A 17,568-nucleotide genomic window follows, 5' to 3' on the forward strand; every position below is an offset into this window, starting at 1 on the left:
GGTGGGGATGGGAGGGGAAGCCTGGGGAGAGGGGAGGGGTGGCGATGTTTAAAAAGTATTTGCGCATGGATCTAAGATGTATGTCTGTAAAGGTATAAAAAAAAAACTGATTTCCCCTGTTAAGCAAGTAACTGTTTTCATCTTGTCTTTGGGGATCTCAGATTTCCTTATGCATTTTGGAACATGCATTGTGAAAGATCTTAAAGGACTTTTGCAACTTTTTTTTTTTTTAATTTCTGGGTTTTGGTTTTGGTTCTCTGGTAGCAGAGGTTGAACCCAAGGTCTCCCACTAGGCTCATTAGGAACTCTACTACTTGAGACGTGTTCCCAGCCCATGTAAAAGTTTATGTTTTTCAATACATAAAAATGCAAACATTGTACTCACTATCTTGCCCATGTAATTGTAACCCCTCTGTACAGTATTTTCACAATAAAAAAAGAAAAAAATGCAAACATTGTGTGTGTATGCATGCATATGGTAAAACATGTTTTCAATTTTTTTGCAATACTGGTGTTATGTCTGTTAAGTAAATTAAATCAGTAGGTTTAGTTACATAGATGATAAAAAGAACACCACCAAGGGAAGTTTATTGTATTACCGAACTGCTGCTCCCCCGTGCCAGGTGGATGAGCACCTGGTGGAATCACTGGAGGGCTGTTTTGCTGGGCCCTAACCAGGGAAGGGACGGGGGAGAAGGTGTGGCCAGGTAAGGGAAGGTGTGAATCACCTGATGCTGAGACCCTCCCACACTCAGGCTATGACCTCGGAGGAGGAGGAGGGGTGACCGCCCCCAGGTGTACCAGTAACCTGGTACAGGTAACTGTGACACAGGTACTGGGCAGAGAGGAGGGAGGGGTACTCCCCACCTTACATTATCTTCTATTTTTTGGGGGGGGGTCAGGTCATGGGGCTTGGACTCTGGGCCTGGGCGCTGTCCCTCAGCATTTCAGCTCGAGGCTGGCGCTCTACCACGTGAGCCACAGTGCCACTTCCGGATTTTTTCTTTTTGTTTATGTGGTGCTGAGGAATCGAACCCAGGGCCTCATGCATGCAAGGCAAGCGCTCTACCACTGAGCCCCCTTCCCATCCCCAGATTATCTTCAATTTTTTAAAAAAGTTTTAACTTTGAAGAAAACTTACAAAGAAAGTTGCAATTCTGCAGCAAAGCCTATCTATCATCTATGCCTTTCACGTAGATTCTGTTTTCTGTATTTGTGTGTAAGAAGGATTCGTTGAACAGTTTGTATCTATGAAGATGAAGATACTGTCTCCATGTGTCCAGAGAGCAATCTTCAAATATAATACTGATAGTTGTTATACGGTCTATTTGTGTGTGTGTGTGTGTGTGTGTGTGTGTGTGTGTGTGTGTGTGTGTGTGTACGCTGCTGGGCCTCCTGCTCCTGCTTAGCTTTTTTTTTTTTTTTTTAACCAGTCCTTGGGTTTGAACTCAGGGCCTGAGCACTGTCCCTGAGTTTCTTTTGCTCAAGGCTAGTGCTCTACTACTTGAGCCACAACACCACTTCTGGCTTTTTCTGTGTATGTGGTACTGAGGAATTGAACCTGGGGCTTCATGCATGCGAGGCAAGCACTCTACCACTAAGCCACCTTCCCAGCCTGATTAGCATTTTTTCTAAAGTGGCTTTCTATGCCATAATTTATCAAGATTCTACAGCAAACGAGTCTGTTTCAGAACTCTGTTTTCTTCCAAGTTGCCTATCTCTGTACCAATCCATCCTGTCTTTGTGTGTGTGTGTGTGTGTGTGTGTGTGTGTGTGTGCTTGCGCACGCTGTTCCTGGGGCTTCAATTCAGGGCCTATGCACTACTCCTAAACTCCTTTATGCTCAAGGTTAGTACTCTAACACTATAGCCACAGGGCCACTTCCAGCTTTTTCTGAGTAATTTATTGAGATAAGAGTCTCACGGACTTTCCTGCCTGGGCTTTGAATTGTGATTCTCAGATGTCAGCTTCCTGAGTAGCTAGAATGTCAGGCGTGAGCCACCAGCACCCAGCTCATCCTGTCCTAATTACTGCTTCATTGCAGGTTTTGCTATCTGGTTGAGCAAGTTCCCTCACGTTCGCTTTCTGAAAGAGTGTCTTGCCCCACCAGGCAGCATCCATCTGTACTCTAAGGACTTAAGAGGCTGGGGCTAAAGGATCATGAGTTGGAGATGAGCCTGGACTACATACACACAGTGACCCTGTCTTATAATCAAGAAATGTGTCTTGGCTCTTCTTGGGCTTTACTCTTCTGTATACCTTTTAAAATTAATTGTTAACATTAAAGTCATGATGTGGTAACATTTGGAAATGCATTATTATTATTTTGGGGGGGGGTCCGGTCATGGGGCCTGAATTCTGGGCCTGGGCGCTGTCCCTCAGCTCTTCAGCTCAAGGCTAGCACTCTACCACTTGAGCCACAGCGCCACTTCCATGTTTTTTCTTTTTGCTTATGTGGTGCTGAGGAATCGAACCCAGGGCCTCAGGCATGCAAGGCAAGCGCTCTACCACTGAGCCGCCTTCCCAGCCCCTGGAAATGCATTATTTCTATGGAATGAAGAAGATAGAAGAATGTTAGCCTGGTATGGTAGTATGTGCCTATAATTGGGGCTGAGGCACAACTGCAAGTTCTAGGCCAGCCTGTCTACATAGGAAGACCCTGTTTCAAAGAAAGATAATAAGAAAGAGAAAAGGAAGAAGAGGAAGGAGGAGAAGAAAGAAAAGTTCTGCTCATCAATAGATGGATGCGTCGATGTGTATCAGATAAATTAAGATAGGTTGTTCAGGGTTTTTTTCCCCTCCATCTTTACTAATGTTCAGATTTTCCACTCACCCATTAATAAAGTAATTAGTTACTTTCCCATTAACATTGTAGATCTGTCCGTTTTTCCCCAGTGGTACTATTTAGTTTTCTGTATTCAAAGACTACTTTTTTTAAATGTTTTGTGCTGGGGCTTGAACTCAGGGCCTTTTGTCCTCCCTTGGCTTTTTTCACACAAGGCTAGAGCTCCACCACTTGAGCCACTGCTCCATTTCCACCTTGTGGGTGGTTAGTTGCAGGTAAGAGTCTCACAGACTTTCTTCCCTAGACTGACTTTGAATTTCGGTCCTCAGATCTCAGCCTCCTGAGTAGCCAGGATTACAGGCTTGAGCCACCAGCACCTGGCATGAAGGTCGTATTATTTTAGATCAATGTGTGAAGCACGTTAAACTTTCATGTATTTTAGTGTTAGATGTGAATGTGCTCACCCCCGCTCTTATGCCTGCGGGTGGAACGCTCTTACACCTCCCTCCTCCATAGCCAGCTGATTTGGGGATGCTTTTAGAGGTAGGCGCTTACCTGACAGGGCAGTCCAGTTCTTCATTGGAGATCTCTGTCTGGCTAGGCATTGTGCAAAGCACTGTACCAATGGCATGTTTACCTAGCAGTTGAATCACACAAGGTAGGTATTTTATTCCTAATGTGCTATGAAGAAACAGGGTCATTAATCAATTTGCCTGGTTAGAGGCAGTGGAGGAATTTAATTCCAGGCATTTCGTCCTAACTCACTAGATCACACTGCCCCAAGGTCTGCTTTCTGTCAGACCTAAAACTATGTCTCTCTCATTTTCAATCAAAGGATGTGGTAACTACCATTTTTACCTTTCCCCATACTTCCCAGCTCTTTGAAAACTGGGGAAAGCACTCCAGTTAAAACATGTTCCCCAGGAAGACCAGCTTCCCTTGATATCAAGCAGATTTCAATGTTTCCCTCTGATTCATATTTACGTTACCTTGGGGAAAATTGTCTGTCTTGATGGATGGAGTGATTTAATATGTGTGTGTGTGTGTGTGTGTGTGTGTGTGTATGTATGTGTGATTTATTCTTAGTGCAGTCTAATAAACTCATTTATGCATGTGAATCATTGAGGATTAGGCTGGGTGAAGCCAAAAGGTTAATATCAAATCCTTCACTTTTCAGGGCTAACAATCAAATCTCAGTACCAATCAGGTCTCAGTGTGGCTTGTGTGGCTTGTGTTGCTCTACTCCCCATGATATTCTGTCTACTGCAAAGCCCAGATTCAGATTTCCCAAAGGTCTCATCCAAGAAAGCTCTAATGAAATTTCTGTTTTTGTTTTCTTCACAAAAAGGTCTTCTCTGAAATAGTTTCATGGTGGTCTTTTCATTGTAGACCTGCAGGAAAATTACTTGCAGCCGTAATACCACAAGGTAGGTCACATGGAAATCTCAGATGACATTTCTGATACTTTCTTATTAAACTCTATGGCAAGAAGAGACAGAAAAATACAGAGGAGTGACTCAACTAGACGAGGGTTGTGGAATGCACACATGCTCTGTATCCAGCCTGAGAATTTCCCTAAGCTGCGGCTTAGAACAGGAAATGCTGCAATAATGTGGGCTGACCTGTATGTTACTCTGATATGCTGTTGAGACATGTATCAAATCATAATGGCTCACATTCTTTCATCCCAGGACCTTTCAGACTCATACCTATCAGCTTATAGCTACTCCTTACTCTGTTCGTCTATGACACTTAGAAAGTGTGTCTGAATTTACATCCGGGTGGAGACAGGAAAGCACAGGTTGATAGCATTGGGCTTGCCATTGAAAAACGTTTCTACTTGTTTTTCTGTAATGAATCAGAACAGAACTTGGCTTCTGTTCTTTCTGCTGGCAGCACTTTTTCCCGATCACTATTATAATCAAGACTTTAAAGTCTAAGCACTGAGTTATGTTCTCATTCGGCAGATTCATGGACTCTACCGAGTAGCAGACCTGAAATAAAATGATATTAAAGAAAGTCAGCCAGGCCCTGGCAGCTTATGCCTGTAATCCTAGCTGCTCAGGAAGCTGAGATCTGAGGTTTGTGGTTCAAAGTCATCATGGGCAGAAAAGTTCATGAGACTCATCAATAATTAACCACCAAAAAGCCAGATGTGGATATGTGGTTTAATTAGTAGAATAATATTCTTGAGTGAAAAATCTAAGGGACAGTGCCCAGGCCCTGAGTTCAAGCCCCAGGACTAGCATACACAAAGAACTTATAGGATGAACAAATAAATAGATAAAAGAGAGAAAAGAAAATGTTATCTAAGCTAGGCACTGGTAGCTCAGGAGGCTGAGATCTGAGGATTGAGATTTGAAGCCAGCTCAGGCAAGAAAGCCCACCAGATTCTTATCTCCAACTAAGCACCAAAAAAGTCAAATGTGGATCTGTGGTTCAAATGGTAGAACTAGCCTTGAGGGGGAAATGAAAAGCTTAGGTGCTGCCCAGGCCCTGAATATAAGCCCCAGGATGACAACAAAAAACAATTCACAAAAAAAAAATTAACCATCTGAAGGATGAAGAGGAATGGAGACAAATGATACAGGAAAGTAAAAGAAGCAAGAAGGACCTAAAAGTAACCATATGGCACATCCAAGGAACTGAAGGAAATTGGGTATCAATCAGTCCATGTAAGTCAAGTCATACTGCAGTAACAAATGATCCCGACAGCTCAGTGACAATAAAGACGTGTTTCTTATTCATGCTATAATGTGGACCGAGGGTTGGAGGAGGTTCTAAAATGGGAGAACTGATTGTAGGAGATAAAAGTGGGGCAGAGAAGTAGGAAGTGGAGGCTGTCTAGAGAAGGGGACTTGAACCCAAGCCATTCTGGCAATGAGGATGTGAGAAGCGAACAGAATCTTCATAGGAGGAGGAGGCACTGACGGGGAAGGTGAAGACACTCACACTCCGCCAGCCCGCAGCGCTTCAGAAGGACCACAGAGCAAGGCATGACAGTTGAAACATCGACGGAGCTGAACATACTATAACATGATCGATACTTAAACCACAGACCTCAGGGAATTTATGATCTCAGTATATTCACAGAAGTGCACAGTTTGGCAGTGGAGTTTCTAGGTGCTAAGTCAGGAGATGCCTAATGTCTGTTTTACAACTCCACATTTTTGTGGTGGTTCTGGGCCTTGAACTCATGGCCTAGGCACTGTCTATTAGTTGTTGTTGTATGTTTGTTTGTTTTGCTAATGTTACTCCTGTACCACTTGAGCCACACCTCCACTTCAGGCTTTTGGGTGGTTAATTAAAGATAAGAATCTCATGGACTGTCCTGCCTGGTCCTCAGATCTCAGTCTCCTGAGTAGCTAGGATTACAGGTGTGAGCCCTGAGCCCGGCTAGGATTAGTCTTCATTGCTTTCCATACACAGCCTCTCTGGCACTTTATCAACATTTTTCAAGTATGATCATCATTTGGGTCTGCTCTCCACTGACTATAAGACAAACCAGCCTTCTATGTAAAACTAAGAAAGAAAAACACTCTGCCAGTTAGTTAAGATGGCACTGATTGTAAGATGAATCCCAACTTCAGAGATCTAAAATAAATAAAAATGAACATCATAAAAATTAAGACATTAGCATCTTCCTCCTTTTCCTCCCCATCCTCCCTTCTCCTCCCTCCTTCCTTCCTTTTCTCTTTTCTTTTTTCAGTTGTCCCCTTTTTTGCCTTGTGAATTTAACCTGTCCTTCTGTATTACTTAGGATTAGGCTTTCATACAATAAGGAACTTAATGGATTTGTGGGGTTTTCTCATATTTTCTTATTTTTTTTGTTTGCAATTATATAAAATGAAAATGCATAACAAGTGCTTAAGTGCCATTTGGAGCTACAGAACTGGGTCTGGTGTGGTGGTACATTCCTGAAATCTCAGCATTTAGGAGACTGAGGTAGGAAAGGCGGATCATAGTCCTAGACCAATCAGGGCTACTTAGTGAGACCCTGCATAATACTTTAATAAGCAAGCAAGCAATCTATTGGATTAGGTAGGAGTGTGTGTGCACACGGAGAAGAGAGGGGCTTTGGGACCAACCTCAGCACTTACCAGTGGAAAGAAAGAATTGGCAATGTGTCTGGAATTGGTTTCATTGGAGAAGAAAATCCTGGAGACTTTGGCCCAAAAGCCAAAAGAAGAAAGTGCTCAGAGAAAATGAGAGTATCTAACACTGAGAAACACAAGTGGCCACAAGCTCTGGTCACATGGAATCTGCTGGAGGCTTGGAGGGGAGGAGGCTCAGGGGAAATGGAGCAGGGAGAAATGGGAGGTGAAAGGTGAAGTCCGCTCTGGTTCTGTTGGGGAAGGGAGAGGAGGAGCTGGTCTGAGCCTGGACAGATGTAGGAGATCAAGGCCCTTGTTTTTCTCTTTAAGATTGGAGCGCTTCTGGCACACTGTGTGCTGGTGGAAGTAAACCCTGGAAAGGGGAATGGGGAGACATGGATAATAGAGGAAAGAGAGGATCATTACCAAAGCCCGCAAAGATGTGAGCTCTGCGGGGCTGTGACACACGCGAGAGCATTTCCCTCAGAACTAGATAGCTCAGGAGGAGAGGCACAAGGTGAGCAGGTGGTCCTTGCCTGCTTTTAGGTCTTATTTACCCCCCCCACACACACACACGCACGCACGCACGCACGCACGCACGCATGCATACTCAGCATTGGGCTGTAATTGGGCCTGAGGAGAAGTGGTATATTCAAATAGTTTGAAACACTAAGGTGGGAATTGATTTTTTTTGAAGAGTGGAAAAGAGAATATTTCAAGAACTCTTAGGATTATGGGATGTGCGGGGCACGCGCAAGCGCAATTCGGGCTGTGAACTTCAGGTTTTCAAGGGACTTGCAAGGGGGTACTATTATTTCTAGGGACTTCAGGATGTGAGAGCATGGGTAATGGGTAATAATAAGGAAAGTGACAGTCTGTTCTATTGATAGAGACGTGCACATGTGCACGAGCAAGTAACTGTGTGTGTGTGTGTGTGTGTGTGTGTGCTTGAATTCAGGGCCTTGCTTCACTCTCAATTAACTTTTTCACTCAAGGCTAGCATTCAACCACTTCAGCCATACCTCCACTTCTGGCTTTTTGCTGGTTAGTTGGAGTTAAGAATCTCACAGACTTTTCTTCTCAGGCTATTTTGATCCAAGACCCTCAGATCTCAGCGTTCTGAGTATCTAGGATTACAGGTGTGAGCCACCAGCAGCCTACTAACAAAGATACATGTTGAAAGCTCTGTGCTAGCTAAGAAGTCACTTATGAAAGACCATACATCCATGGTAAATCTATTTTTATGAAATGTTCAGGAGAGGGGAACTATGAGAAAGTAGATTGGTGTTTGTTTAGGACTAAATAGGAGGGAAAATGGGAAGGGACTGCAAAGGGATTTCTTTTTGGGGGTGACAGAATGTTCTAAAATTAGGTAGTGATTGTACAAGTCTGAAAGTACAGTTAAATGCACTGAAATGACACTCTTTTAAATGTGTGAATTACATGGTGTGTGCATGTCAATCACACTACTAAAAGTGTTAATGGTACTTATGTCCAAATAATGGGCTCGTGGTGGGTTTTTTTTTCTCCCATCTATATCTGTAATTGTAGGAAAAAAGAAAGCTATTTGTGCTTAATGATTTAATCTCAACAAGGTAGTTTCTTTAGGTATTTACAAAGGTTCATTGATCTAAGAACATCCTTCAGTTATTTTTCCTTCAAGAAAACTGCTCCAAGGCCAGGGGCCAATGGCTCATGCCTGTAATCTTAGCTACTTAGGAGGCTGAGATCTGAGGGTTGTGGTTCAAAGCCAGCCAGGGCAGGAAAGGCTGTGAGAGTCTTATCTCTAATTAACCACCAGGAAGCCACAGGTGAGGCCATGACTCCAGTGGCAGCAGGCAAGCCTTAAACGGACATGGATTAAGGCCTGAGTTCAAGCCCGGGACCAGCCTCCCCTGTCCCCCAAAGTAAACGACTCCATTTTCCATCCCATCTCCCACACGGTGGTTCTCTACTGTAAATTAAAGGAAGTTTTTTTTTTTCTTAAAATAATGGAAATCTGTGGGTGTTTCTATTTTTCCCACTTTCTGTGGTGATTCATTGCAGGCTGAACGCCTCTCCATTTCTGACTTCTCATTGCTTGCTGCGTCATACAAACCTTCTGCACGTTAAGATTCTAACTTAGATGGCAACACCTTGAGTGTGTGTCCTCAAATCGAGTGTAATGCTTTAATCCCACTCAGCACGTCACGTCCTTGCCTCTTCCTTTCTCCTGTGAGCGGTTCTCCTCTGGATATAATCCCTTCACAGTGACCAGTACAAATGGCAGTGAATACCGGATGCAGGGGCGGGGGGCGGGGGGGGGAAGCTTCCATTTAAATTTGACAGTATAATAATATGCTATGAGAATTAAAATCTACTGTGCTCAAATAGATTATTTATGGTCTTGAAAGATTATGTAACAGCACTAGAATCAGGGATTTCCTCTTAATTATAACGTATGTGGTTGTACACATTGATTACTTTATTGAGGGTGGATGGATCAATCAGTATTAACTAACTGGACCTAAAGAAAATAACTATTAACTCACGTTTGCCTAAAGAGATTTGCCTCATTGAAAGGGAATACTACCAAAACAATGAGAAAAATCCAATGTCATAGTAAAATACCTCATTTTCCTCTTAGACATGGAGCATGAAATTAAAGTTGCACTGAAATTGGAGAGGACACAGTCCACAGTTCTGAGATAACTGATGGAAAAGCATTTGCAAAAGTGAAGGGCAATATAAGATATGAAATATTATCATTATTATCACCCAAAGCAAGTAGACTACATAACTCCCACTACCCCTTTTATTGATGGTACCTGGGTTTGAACTTGGCCTTGTGCTTGCTGGTCTGCACTCTACCACTTGAGTCATACCACCAACCTAGCTTTTTGCTGATGTTTAAAATTGTTATATAAAGATGATGTACAGAGGGGCTTACAGTTAAGTAAGTCAGGTAATGAGAACATTTCTTTTCGGACAATGTTACCCCTTCCCTTGTTCTCTCCCAGTTTTTCCCTCCCATTCCCACCCACAAGTTGTATGGTTCATTTTTAATATGGTATTAGTGAGAACCCCTGGTGCATTTGCTCACTTTTTGTCCCTCCATTTCTGTTCCCCTCTCACTACCCTCCCAAAGATAGATAAATAGACAAACAAGACACAAAGAAAACACAAACAGCAACAAAGAAAAAAAACCCTCTTGTTTCCATTTCTTGGAGTTCATTTCAATAACTATTATTTTATGTGATCAGAGTTTGCTGATTATCTTGAGATGGAAGCCGATGGATTCTTTTTTATTTTATTTTATTTTTTTTTATTTGTCTGGTCGTGGGGCCTGAACTCTGGGCCTGGACACTGTCCTTCAGCTCTTCAGCTCAAGGCCAGCGCTCTACCACTTGAGCCACAGCGCCACTTCCGGCTTTTTTTCTTTTTGCTTATGTGGTGCTGAGGAATCGAACCCAGGGCCTCATGCATGCAAGGCAAGCGCTCTACCACTGAGCCACCTTCCCAGCCCATCTGGCAGAAGTTTTTGCATAACATTTTATAGTTAAAGATTTTTTTTTGTTTTATTTGAATTTTTGCCCTTGAAGTCCATGTTAGGCAAAGCAGCTGTTTTGTAGAAAGACCTAGAAATAGGATATCAAGATAGTACCTCCAGTTTTATACCAAAGAGATTTCATTGGGCGAAAGTTAGGGACATCAATGACTATTTTGGTCCATCTTTAATCCTTCCTGTATTGATCGGTCAGCTCTGACTTCTGCCTGGCTTCGAAAGTGGAGCAGGGAGACGTGGAAGCAATGAGGTGGGCAAACTGAGCTGCCATCAGGAAGTGCTTGACACTGGGCGGTTCCTCCCATTCATGGGTGGCTTGCTCCAATACTCCCAGAGGCTGCCTAACCCACACACTGCAAAACCTCATGTACACGTATGCCTGGATAATGTGTTTTGGATGTGTGTGTGTGAGTGCGCGCGTGTGTGTGTGTGTTTGCCAGTGCTAAGGCTTGAACTCAGCATGTTGGGACTGTCCCTTAGCTTTTTTGCTCAAGACTGGTTGGTCCTCTGCATTTGAGATGCAGTTCCCCTTCTGGCTTTTTGGTGGTTCATTAGACATAAGAATAAGAGTCTCACAGACCATGATCCTCAGTTCTCAGCCTCCTGAGTAGCTAGGATGACAGGCGTGAGCCACAGTGTCTGGTTGACTTTTCTTTCTAATAGCTTCTTTTCTAAGGGCTCAAACTCTCTTCTCACCCAGGCCCAGGATGCTCAATCTGTGGTTCTCAAAAAAAAAAAAAAAAGCAGTCCATTTTCTTACCACTTAGAGGGAAGAAATAAGTCAGAGTAAGATAATAGCGAATGTAACATAGAACTAATCAAGCATCTTCCCAGGCCCTTTAGAAGTATTTGCAAAATCATAATAATGCTAATGTCTTAACAACAAAAAGCATTTGTACTTCATGATTTTTGTTGGGAAAAGTCCCACTTCTGTCAATGGATGGCTCTGTACAGTGTACTGTGGTTACGGTACACTGAGCCTAACAGCTCCAGTTTCCCAGATGATCCTCTGATCTCAGCCTCCAGAGTGGCCTGGATTGTAGCCGTGAGCCACCAGTGCCCAGCTTCACTCTTCACTGGTAGAAATTTTTTTGGGGGGAGGTCTGGTCATGGGGCCTGAACTCTGGGCCTGGGCGCTGTCCCTCAGTTCTTCAGCTCAAGGCTAGCGCTCTACCATTTGAGCCACAGCGCCACTTCCAGCTTTTTTCTTTTTTCTTATGTGGTGCTGAGGAATCGAACCCAGGGCCTCATGCATGCAAGGCAAGCGCTTTACCACTGAGCCACCTTCCCAGCCCTTGACTGGTAGAAATTTTATAGTGTGCCATTTTACTACTAAATGAAATAATATCCTGTTCATTGATGTAATTTTGTGGTCTGTTTATAAATATTAACTGTATTTCTTATTTGTATTTATTTTATTAATTGTATTTCTTATATGTATTAATTGTATATATTACACAATGAGCACATGTAATGTATTAAAGGCTACTATTATGTAACTGCAGATTTATATCTCATTTCTTATGAACATACACAAAGGCTGATGCTTTCAGTGTTACGTTTTGGAGGTTCTGGGGTTTAAACTCGGGGTTTAGCACTCGTTAGGCAGGTGGTTCCCCAGTCCTTTTTGTGCGTGTTATTTTGGAGATAGGATCTCGCTTTCTATCTGGGCCAGCTCCTGTTTCCACTCCCTCCATAGCTGGGGTAACAGGCACGCACCACCACAGCCAGCTTTTTCTGTGGAAACGAGGTCTCACAATGATTTTTCCCAGGCTGGCCTGAAACCATGGTTCTCTCAAATTCAGCCTCGTGTGGAGCTGGGATGACTGCTTGGGCCACCAGAGGCAGCTCATTTCTAAACATTAAGGCAAAAGCTCCTTCTTATGCTAAATATCTTAACCCCTTTCACACAAAAATGGTTATTACTTGGCAATTTTACCCCAATGGATATTGAGCAATATTCACAATGTCTCAGTCATTTTTTGATTGTCACAACAGGAGAAATGGTATCTAGAGGGTGGAGCCTGGCTCAGCGCTCAGCATCCTACACGGTACAGGGCAGTTACACACATACCACACTACACACATACACACACACACACCACACACACCACACATACCACACACACACACCACACACACCACACCACATACCACACACCACACACATACCCCACACACCACACATACACACACACCACATAACACACATACACACACCACACACATACCACACATACACACACCACACACACACCACATATGACACATAGAACACACCCCACACATACCCCCACACACAATACATACACACCACATACATACACACACAACACACACATACAACACACACACAACACATATAACACATATACATACACCAAAGGATATTTTTTTGGGGGGGGTCCGCTCGTGGGGCCTGAACTCTGGGCCTGGGCGCTGTCCCTCAGCTCTTCAGCTCAAGGCTAGCGCTCTACCACTTGAGCCACAGCCCCACTTCCGGCTTTTTTTTCTGCTTATGTGGTGCTGAGGAATCGAACCCAGGGCCTCATGCATGCAAGGCAAGCGCTCTACCACTGAGCCACCTTCTCACCCCAAGGATATTTCTTTGGTATTTATTTTCTTATGTGCTTATCCTGGGACTTGAACTCAGGGCCTGAGCACATCCCACCTCCAGCTTTTTGGTGGTTAATTGCAGCTAAGAGTCTCACAGATATTCCTGCCTGGGCTGTCTTCGAACCTCAATCCTCAGATCTCAGCCTCCTGAGTAGCTAGGATTACAGGTGTGAGCCACCAGCATCTGGCAATATCCCCCCCCCAACAACTTAAAAAAGAATATAAATAAACTCTGACTTGTTTTCATTTAGTCTTTTCTTCTACCCTTTAATAAAGTTTTGAATAGCTTTGAAGTTCCTCTTACTCATGTACATTATCTCATGTAGATCCAAAGCTCTGAATCATACCTGGGCCTGACCATTGCTGGGAACTAAGGATAGATCACTCTATAATTCCTTCTGTCTGTGATACTTGCCAGACAAGAATTGAAAGTGACAGGTCCTCTGTGAAATTCATAGACACAAAACTCTGGGGATGCAAGTAACTAGCATTCAAATGTTTCTTACCATTTGTGTGGATAAAAATACCCCCAAAATAATGTCTAATTTAAGATGATCTGTATAGCTGAGATTTATAGAGAAGGAGAAGGCTGAAGATGGTGGGTAAAGAAAGGAAGAACACCCCCAAAGGGAGCCATAGAACTAAGGACATAGCAAACAGGAACAGAAGGCTTCCCAAACTCTTAATGTAAGCAATCAAAGAACCAAAACATAAAACAAAAAAGCCGAGCATCAATGCTCATGCCTGTATCCTACCTACTCAGGAGGCTGAGATCTGAGGATCATGGTTCAAAGCTAACCGAGAGCATGAAAGTCCGTGAGACTCTTATCTCCACCATTAACCACCATAAACTGGAAGTGGCACTGTGGCTCAAGTGGTAGAGCACTAGCCTTGAGCTGAAGAGCTCAGAGACAGCGCCCAGGTCCAGAGTTCAAGCCCCATGGACCACCCCCCTGCAAAAAAAAGAGCAGAAGCAGCCCTTGTTTGCAGGAACCTTGAAGAAGCATTTATGGAAGGAAAACTGGATGAGCCATAGCCAGGGAGAGAAGCCACCAGGAACGTCCCTGAGATGGCATAAAGAACTTGGGAAACCAGTGCCAGTGGCTCATGCCTGTAATCCTAGCTACCCAAGAGGCTAAGGTGTGAGGATCAGGGTTCAAAGCCAGCCCAGGAAGACAAATCCATAAGACTCATCTCCAATTAACTGTCCAAAAAGCTGGGGTGGAGGCTTAGCTCCAGTGGTAGGTAGAGTACCAGCTGTGAGTGAAGAAGCCAAGGCCCTGAGTTCAAGCCCCAGTACTAGCATAAGAAAAGACAAAAAGAACTTCAGAATCCACAAAGGGCTTGTGCTGGAGTCTTCAGAGCCAAATGGCCACTCCTGCTTTGCATAGAGCCCTGCTCGGGAGAGAAGCTAATGCATGGGTTTCTGATTTTGATTAGCATTTTGCTTCTAAATACTGCTCTTGAATTCAAATTACAGCTTTCTAGAGGATACAAAAAAAGAAGAAGAAATGTGCTGAGGTTTGCATAGAGATCGAGTAACCATTCCATTCTAAAACCATAGCTTGGTTAGGTTTCCATGCCAAGGCTGACATTTCCCATGTTTGGTGTCTACATACAAATCCTGGCACAGCAGTTTGAACAAAACCCATGTGGTTGGTTTGACTTCTTTAAGGAATATATAAAATGTTCCTTGCAATTATATTCTGAGTTTGTTTTAAAGCCTTTATTTGCACAGAACCCATTTAGAATGAAAGATGATCTGGATGAATATAAAAATTAATTAATTTTAAATTTATGTAACTGGAAAACCATAGTTCAAAGCCAGCCTGGGCAGGAAATTTCATGAGACTCTTATCTCCAATTAACCACCCAAAAACGAGAAATAGAGCTGTGGCTCAAGTGATACAGCACCAGCCTTGAGCACAAAAAGGAGGCGAAGAAAGAGAAGGAAAAGAAAGAAGAAAGAAGGAGGAAGGAAAAAGTAAGAATGAGAAGGAGGAGGAGGAGGAAAGAAGAAAAAAAAGAAAAAGCAACTAAGAAAATATTAACTAGCAAAAAGCCAGAAGATATGTAGCTCAAATAGTAGAGGACTGGATGGAATGCAAAAATCTGAGCAAGAGCTCAAGATCCTGAGTTCAAGTACCAATACTGACACAAAGAAAAAAGTAAAAGCAATAAAACTGTTGGATGTGGTGGCTCATGTTGGTAAAGCCAGTTACTCAAGAGGCATAAAGTAGTTGAAGTGCAGTTCAGGCTGGTCGGTGCAAGAAAAGCAAGAATCTATCTGAAGAATAACTAAAAGCAAAAACGGAAACATGGCTCAAGCAGTAAAACACTTACCTAGTGCAAGGCTCTGAATTCACACTCTGGTACTACCAAAAAAGAAAAAAGACAGAAAGAAAGATTGAAAGGGGGGGGAGGGCAGGGAGGTATTTGGATGATAGATTTAAGAAGGAAAAAAAAGAAAGAGCAGTTGGAGAAGAGATAATAGAAGAAGAAAATATCCTTGTGTTGAAAAAAAAGACCTGAATGTACAAATGCAGGCACCATTATTGAGAAACATATCTACACAAAATTCCTGGACTTCAACATGAACACATTTCCAGAAAAGGAAAAAAAGAATAGTAAATGACAAAAAAAAATCAAGACAGGTGCATGATTTATTTTCAGCTGTGGTGGTTAAAAAAAAGTGGAATAAGGGTCAGGTATAGTTGCATGCACCTACAGTCCCAGTACTGGAGTTGTGGCTCACTTGAGCCTGGGAGGCTGAGGGAGATCATTTTTTTACCTTTATTTTTCCTTACGTATGAGTCCAAAAGGAAGATATTTGTAAACATTCAAGGCCTTAGTGAACTCTCACAGCCATACTACCAGATGAGGAAATGACTTTAAATAACAAATGAATCTAATTATAATATACCCACTGCATCACAAAGTAACTGGAAACAATGGTAAGCACTTGTTATGTTCCATAATGTTGGTGGGCCAAGAGCGGCCTAGCCAGGGCGCTCTGGCTTGAAGGGATCACAAAGCCAAGCTTGTGACCTGGGCCAGGGCAGCAATCCTGTGAAGGCTGGCCTGAGGCTGGCGGATCGGCTTCTACCTGGGTGACTCCCATGCCTGGCCGGTTGTGTGGCTCTTAGTAGGGCGTCTCAGATCCTCAGCATGTGGCTCTCCTTGGGCTGCGTGAATGTCCTCCTGAGACAGTGATGGTTTCTGCTTAAGGAGATAGGCAGGTAGAGCCTCAGAAGTCATGTGACATCAGGCTACGTTTAAGAAGGGGGAATCAGATTCTGCCTCTAAAGGAAGCAGTGTTAAAATATTTGTGAATGTATTTCTAAACAATTACACAAGGCAAAAACTAATAGAATGCAATGGAAACTTAATAAAAATTCAATCAAGTTGATAAACTTTAATATATATATATACTAAACTTTAAATACGTATATAGCATATATGGTTATATACATAAAATGCATGGAAATCTAACAATGAAATCTCTGTCTATATAACTAATATATGCACACGTATATGATATAATATATACTATATATATATATATATCACTTGCATGAGCAAGAGGATGTAATGCAAGCATGTAAGCCCAGATGAACATTAGAGAATTTAAAATTTATATGAGCATTAGCATTTCATTGGTGGGCAAAGAAAATATACACAACAAAATCCAACATCCATTCATGATTAACAACTTTCAACAAGACAGGGATAGAGAGCAATTACTACCTCTTGATTTAAAAAAAATCTACAAGAAACTTGCAATTAAAGTGATATATATTGGTGAAGGGCTGAATGGTTTTGTTGGGAACAAGACAAGTCTGTCTGATCTTAGTCACCAGTTGAACCTCATATAGCATTAGAAAGAAGAGTCATTGCCATAGGTCAAGAAAAAGAAATTAAAAGCACATGGACTGGGAAAGGATTTACAGATGACATAATTTTCTGTATTAAAAGGTCTCTATAATTTTGCTATAATGACAAAACAACAAAATATTATTAAAAGAAACAAAAGCCCTCTGGAACTAGCAAGTTTAGTAGGATCACATACAACACAACATCAACATGCAAGAATCAATTGCATATCTATATGCTAGTCACAACACATGGGAAATCAAATTAAAAACTTGCTCCTGTCAAAGTTCATAGGAACAGGAAGAAGAAATAATGTACCAACTGGGAACAAATATTTTCAGACCCCCTATCTGTCAAAATATTAGCAAAGAGAACATATAAAGAATCCCTTTGAACTCGAGAGCAATGAGTCAAATGATCCAGTTAGAAAACAAACAAAGGCAGCTGGCTGCAAGTCCCTCATGCCTGTAATCCCAGCTACTCAGAGAATACAACCCACAACTGTAATCGAATTTCATTGCGCACCTATCAATATTATAAACCTTCAAATGAATGCATCTGCAAAGGCTGGTGAGGATGCATTACTCAGTTACTGGGGAAAATCGAAAGCAGTAATGTGACTCTGGGAGTTTCCAAAAATAAAATTGAGCATGAAA

This window comes from Dipodomys ordii, unplaced genomic scaffold (assembly GCF_000151885.1).
Source record: "Dipodomys ordii isolate 6190 unplaced genomic scaffold, Dord_2.0 Scaffold35, whole genome shotgun sequence".
NCBI lineage: Eukaryota > Metazoa > Chordata > Mammalia > Rodentia > Heteromyidae > Dipodomys > Dipodomys ordii.